Genomic DNA, 6,699 nt, shown 5'->3' with positions numbered 1-6,699 from the left:
TGCTTGGGATTGCGCCAACCCACGTGCAGGACCTTGCACTTGGCCTTGTTGAACTATGAACATATGTCAGTGTATGGCCTGCTAAAGGCACTTGGATGACCCTCAGAAAGGCAACAGTTACCCAACCTGAGTTAGATAGTGTCTGTGTTGGAGTTCCAGGTCATGCAGGACTGTGTTTGGCTCTGGCTGTGGTAAGGCCTGTGGAATATTCAGACCACTGGCAGGAAAGCTGCAGTGAGTTCCTTGGAGCTCTTTTTGACCAATGTAATTGATATACTGAATGAAATGGTTTGTTTTTCAAAGATGATGGGTATTCCAGCAAGACTGAATTTCACCATAATATTTCTAGTTAGCTCTTATCCCAGCCTAAATCTCATGGAAGTCTAGTTCAGTGTAGTAGTCTTACCAGTGTACTTTCTTTGCTGTTTAATGTCAGAAGAGAGGAGACATCCTGCAGTTTGACATATGCAGAAGAAATGTCATCTGCATAACTTTCCAACTTAAGGACATCAGAAGTTGTCACCAGCTCTGCTGGTTCTGTGAGCTCAAAATGCAGTAGTACCTCTGTGCAATGGGACACATTTAGAAGTGGCAAGTTTTTAGTCTGGGGATTTGGGGCATTCTGGTAGTGGGCACAACATATGGCTAATGGGGAGATCTCTAGTGGTTCCTTGGGCTTCTAAGGGACTCTGTTCTCAGAGCTCCATTGCTTGTTCATGCAAGCAATAGCTGCATGAATAGCTGCGTTCAAAGCTATGAAGAAGATGCAGTTTTAAAAAAATTATTGTTTATTTTCTTCCCCCCGAGCATGAAACTTAAATGAATTTCAATTTTTTTTTTTTTTTTTTAGGGTGATGGGCATTTATGCCTTTATATCACAGCTAATGCAAACAAAAGAGCAGATCTACACTGCTGTTACTACCTCCTCTCTGTACCAACTAGCTCCCCGATGCTGCAGATGCCCCAGCTGCTGCTGCTGGTAAGTGCTACAGAAGACTATTCAGCTTCCCTTTGCAGTCTGCTCTATCCCTTGATTCACAAGGAGATACCGTAGCTGTGGCTGCAGTTTAGACTTTTCTCTCCCTCCCCCTGCGAGACCTCTGTGTGCTTTGACGTCATGTGTGCTCCTTTCAGTTGCCATAGCAGCCCCATTCCCCAAGCTCTCTGCCTGTCTCCTCTGGTAGGTTCCACGATGGTACAGCCAGCATCACGCTGCACAATGGTTTCCAGGCAGTGAAAGAGCGTGATTCAGCAAGCCACTCTTTTTTTTCCTCTCTTTATTTCATTATTATCAGACATTTTGCCTCCCCTTTTTCTGTTCTGCTCTACCTTCTCCCCCAGGCTTTTATTTAGTTCTTTAAAGGAAAACAGTGGTTTACCCCGAATCCAACTGCCCATCTGTTTATTTTTTATTATTATAAATAGCCCATCTTTTCCTCGGCACTGGTTGGAATGTGATTTAAAAATACCACCTAAAGTCGCAGTTTTGGGGAAAGGTTTCTGGACGAGGAGAATAGCTCGCAAGCACGGAATGGTAGGTGGTTGATGCTAATATTCTATGACTAACTGCTTTTGCAGGGTGGGGTGATGAATATTGATTGCTGTTTAAAAAAAAATTGGGGAGAGGGGGAGAGAGACAGGTTAATGAAGTAAACTGCTAACCAAAGCAAGAAGGCTGCAGCTGTACATTTTGTGGCCAGAGAACCATCATTTTCCTGTGTTCGGGTGTGTATGAGCTTTTCTGTTTGGACGCTTTAGGTGACCGGTGGTTGTGAGAACAGTGCAGAGGCACATCATGGACAGGAGTGTGATAGTGCTTTACCAGCTGGCTCATGTAAACAGTAGTGTTTTACTCAGCCTCATCACCTCTAACACTGCTTGGGGGCTATTGGGGGAAGGAAGTGTCTTGGCTTGCAATTCAGTAGAAATGAGTACATGCATGGGTTATATAGTCCATACTGAGTCATATAAAAATTAAATTTGTGAAAATAAAAAAAGAAGAGAGGGTAATGATAAGCAACTAGGAAATCCAGAGGACAGAAGTCTTGGCCTTCTGCAAAGTGGTTGAATGCCAAAAAAAAAAAAAAAAAGTGTGTTTGACAAACTGTGTTGGATGTGGGGATGGGGATTGTTTTTAGGAAAGTGGTCTTTTAAGGTAATCATCACTCTTCTGCATTACTCTCAGATGCAAATGAACAACTCAGCTCATTGGGTCTTACAGAACCACCAAGAGATTTTAGGAAAAGTGTTTACAGCATGCTACAGGCCAGTTATTTTGCAAAAGAGAATTAACAATCTGTAGATACTGCAGTGAAATCAATGTTGCTTTGCAGGGAAACCCTCTGGCAGAAAAGCTATTGCTACAGGAAGAAATGTTGGTTTTGTTTTTTACTGCAGAGAGGCCTTATTAGAAATAATACAAATTTGACTTGGATAATTAAGTATTATAGCATTGTTTAATAAGCAGGCGGCGCTTCCAGTGAACCATGATGGGCATGTTTCACACCATTCATGTACTGAGTGATTGTAAGCTTGTTTACATGGGTTCTTTTTGCTGCATAGCTTGACGATATCCTCAATGCAGCCTTCCCCTCTGATATGTTCACTGTGAGTTTTGCCAGACTTGTTTAAAGACAAATCAACACTATATGAAAATACAGATTTTGAAAAAAATGATGGCATAGACTAGAAATTTTTTAGGAGGAAAATGGAAATGAGCGTATTGTAAATGATCAGGAGAAGCCTGAAATCAGCTTGCTGGAGGACACAGAGCTTGTCATGCAAGGCCAGCTTCAGAAAAAGAGAAAGGTTAAGACAGAATAGGATGGTGTTGGTACTGCACAGGGCTGTTTGTCTTTGCCCACATGTAAGCTATCTTTGGTTCCTGTGCCTTAGGGAAAGAGGAGTGCACCAAACCTCTCATATTTTAACCTAAATTTTAATAGCAGAATATTGCTCTGTAGTCACTAGTAGTATTTTCTTCTGTGGTGCTTCTGCTGTGTGCTCAATCTTCCTTGCTAGGAAAGGTGACATAGAAATACCTTTTCAATTGGCTCAACTAATGACTTTCTCTTACAGGGGACGCAGATGTGAATGACAAAGGTGATTTGACCTCAGCCATTAAACAATATTCTTTCTCCCTGACCCTCAGTAAACTGCACTCTTGCGCATTGCTCTCTCCTGCTGTTTCAGAGTATGCATAATTTGTCAGGGTCCTGTTATAATTATGATTTTGTTGAGGAGTATTAGGATTACAGGGATGTTCCTAAACAGGATAAGGGCAAATATCGTTTAACATGAAAAATAAGTTGCCTTCAGCTGCCGGTCTGCCTGCTTGATATTAGAAAATGTCCCTTTCATTGTTGGAAATATGTGTGTGCACTGAAGGGGGTTTTTATGAGCAGACCTTGGGGTTGAGTATTTTCTTGTAGTTTGGCTTTGTTTTTTTTTTTTTTTCCCCACTGTCAGTGGTTGGCATGTTTGCAGCCATTATTTAGAGATTTAATAGTACTGGATCAATAATTGTAAGACAAAATATCTTCCAACGATGTTACAGTACCAGATCTGGCTTGTGAAAGCAAAGGGAGAGCTATCAAAATTTCCCTGCCATGGTATTGGAGAATGTCATAAAGCTCCCTAGTGGTTTGCAGTCCATTGTAAAACTCATGCAATTTAACAGAGAGCTAAAGCAGGTCCAAAGAAGGAGGGTTTTAGCATTGCTTTTGCAGACGACATCATAGTTTTATTAAGATTTGGAGGGCAGAAAAGCTGAATTTAGAGAAAGGTCCCCAGCTTTAAAATTGGTTATCTCTTAAACTGTTGTTCAGTAGAAGCTACCCAGTTCTTTGGACAATTCCTGACTAAAAAATAAAAAAATCACTAGCTTGTTGACAAATTTTCCAAACAAACTAAGTTTTTAATTTTTTTTTTTTTATGGCAAGCATTCTATATCCATAGCTCCTCTCATTCCACTGGTTATATTTTGAGCTTATAATAGTACTACTAGAAATTATGACCTAAAAGCGTAGTGATTGCAGTATTATTACCACAGTTGCTGCTGTGTTATGTCATCAGGAGAAAAGATAGAGACTTCTCTGGACCACAATACTGAATATAAATATAACCTGGCTTCTAATGCTCATATATGCTTCTAATATTCTGCTACCCTTTTCTGATTCTTGCATGCTTACTGTTTTGAAGGCCACTTGCAAGAAAAATTAACCCTCATAAAAGGGCACCAATTAAAAGAAAAAATGCTGCATTTGCTGTGAGTTCTTTTTTCCTTTCGTTCTTGCAGCACCATCTGTGGAGGCAGACATAAGAAAAACAGTCTTTCACAGAAACAAAAAACCTTTTGTACTCAAGTAACTATATAAAACTGATGGGCTAAAACTGAAAGCAATATACAACTTCAGTACGAAATATCAGATGTTAGGGCTATGCTTCCTTTCTCTTATGGTGTGATAGGGATGGGACAGAATCGAATGGTCCACCATTTGCAAAAGTTACACAGCTTTCCTTGAGTTGCTGTACTGTGTTTTAGCCTGATAGCCATAGGTTTGTTAGCAAGGTTTAGAATCAGTCTTGGCTAGTTGTTAGAAGGACGAGAAATTCAAGTCCTGATACTTTCCTTGTTTGTCTTGTTTGTTTGCTATATAGTGAGATTTTTAATAAAGAATTTGGCACATGAATGTTCTCCTCAGCTTCATTTGTACAGAAGGGATGTGAAGTCATGAGCTTTTGTGTATCTTAGGATATCCCTGACTATGCCTGAAGAATAGGACAGAGTCAGAGTCCGTGTTAGAGCAAGAAAAAGAAAAAGCAACTGTTGTATTTTTAGGATTCCAGGTTTTTCTCCTGGCCAAGGAAAAGAAGAGGTTGCTGCCCGCATGAGTTTAGACCCTTGCTCACATCACAATAGTGACATGGGAAATTTGGGGTGTTTTAGTTTCCCAGGACTGCTGTCAGCTTTTTATATTTTAAAAAACAGTAAAAGTTGGAGGTCCGGAAGAGCTTTCCAGTCAAGTCAATAGCTGCTTCACCAGGATTCTACACAAAGAGGTCAGATGATAACCCATAAATTAGGAACTGCTATTTGAAGTGGGATTTCAGGGAGCCTGAGTATGTGCAACTCTTGTCCCAGCTCAGTGAAGTGTAGTGGGACCTCTCTGGTTAAGCAGTTGTTTTCTCATAAAGATTTTTAATCTTCTATTCTTAGTACAAAGCTTCAGTTCACTTCTGAGCTACTTGAAAACATGTTGTGAAACAGTTGTAAGTTCATAATGTCACAAATCAAATGTAATTTCAATCCCCAGGTATTAGTGGCAGATGACTGTGTACAAATCTCAACTTGTAATAGGGAAAGTTTCTGTTCTTCCTTACTCCAAAAAAAAAAAAAAATTGAAGATCTGACTTGAGAAAGATAGGTTAGAAACAAAAATAATTATTTTAGAACGGTGTTATTGTTTTAGTGCCGTCTGTTGCAATTTGAACAGTCTTGAACATGACCTCCTGAGCCTTAGGGTCTGCCTGCCTTGATTTTTTTTTTTTCCCCCCCTGGGAAAATTCCCATGACACCTCTCTCCCATTTAAACAACACTTCATTCTGCATTATTTTCTATTTCTAGCCTTTCTTCTTTACATGGAAGAAGAGAAATTTATGGTATAGATACTACCTGTAACTGGATGCATTATGGTATTATCAGAGGAAGATCTTAAGTCTTTGGTATATGATGTGCAAATACTGACTTTCAAGTTTCAGTTTTCTGAATTTTTTTGTGTCTATCAGACTTGAAAAGTAATCCCCAAATATTTCTTTCTCTTTTTTGTGCTTAGGGCTAGTATTAGAAACCTGTACGAGCAGCAGCCCAGACTCAAATATCAGCTATGGCAACCCATGCATGAAGTCAATGCCTTTGAACCACGTCCTATAGATGAGACATAGCACGTGCTGTGGTAAGTCAACAATGCATTATTTTATTAAATCACACTCCCTAAAAAAAAAAAAAAAGAAAAAAGAAAAAAAAAGAAAAAAAGAAAAAAAGAAAAAAAGGAAAAGAAAAAACAAAAAGGTATTTAATGCCAAAGTACATTCTGCTTTTTTTTTTCGGAAGGGGACATTAAAATTAAAACTTCTAGTAATTTTTAGTACACGTGAGCATAATGCTATCTTATAAATGCCTTCTTCAAGTGTATAATTTCTGTACATGTAGTTATCAGATGGAGCACATTGGGAATATGGTTTTGGTGGAAGTGTGAAGATAGCAAAATAAAAAAAATCCTACATATGCAGTGTTCTGGGCGTGATATATCCACTATTTTACACCAATTTTTGTAATTAATGTTTTGCATCTCTTTGATTTCGGTGGGGGAGAGGAAAGGTTGTTTTCCTTTTCTTTGAGATGACTGAAGACGACTGTGAGGAATCCTGACAGATTTTTTGATGTATATCTCTTTATCCTTGAACAGGAAAATAAATTGTGAGAATAGTGACGACCAAAATAGGGATGAGGATTTGGGCAACGTGGTCTAGTGGAGGGTGTCCCTGCCCGCAGCAGGGGGGCTGGAACTAGATGATCTTTAAGGTCCCTTCCAACCCGACCCATTCTATGATTCTATGAAAAGCAAATAGCCTTTTAAAAAATATTCTACGGCTTTAACTATCAGTATGTCTGCTAATTATTTCAATGCATATTTCTT

At 39.2% G+C, this 6,699-nt stretch overlaps 1 protein-coding gene across 7 annotated transcripts in view; it reads left to right on the top strand.

Annotated features, from left to right (window-relative positions):
* Positions 1 to 1,170: 1,170 nt before the first annotated feature.
* The window catches only part of MAPK10 (mitogen-activated protein kinase 10), a 188,435-nt gene continuing 182,906 nt past the window's right edge, over positions 1,171 to 6,699 (top strand). For 3 of the 7 annotated variants that reach the window (XM_075751346.1, XM_075751344.1, XM_075751345.1), the window contains exons 1-2: positions 1,175 to 1,534; positions 5,836 to 5,955. The gene's annotated coding sequence lies outside the window, so the exon portion shown is untranslated. Of the gene's footprint in view, positions 1,535 to 5,835; positions 5,956 to 6,699 lie in introns of all 7 variants that reach the window. The other 4 variants (XM_075751340.1, XM_075751347.1, XM_075751343.1 and 1 more) reach the window with 3 other exon arrangements.

This window comes from Balearica regulorum, chromosome 4 (assembly GCF_011004875.1).
Source record: "Balearica regulorum gibbericeps isolate bBalReg1 chromosome 4, bBalReg1.pri, whole genome shotgun sequence".
Taxonomy (NCBI): Eukaryota; Metazoa; Chordata; class Aves; order Gruiformes; family Gruidae; genus Balearica; species Balearica regulorum.
Note: the sequence above shows the minus strand (reverse complement) of the source record. Positions and strands in the feature narration are given on the sequence as shown.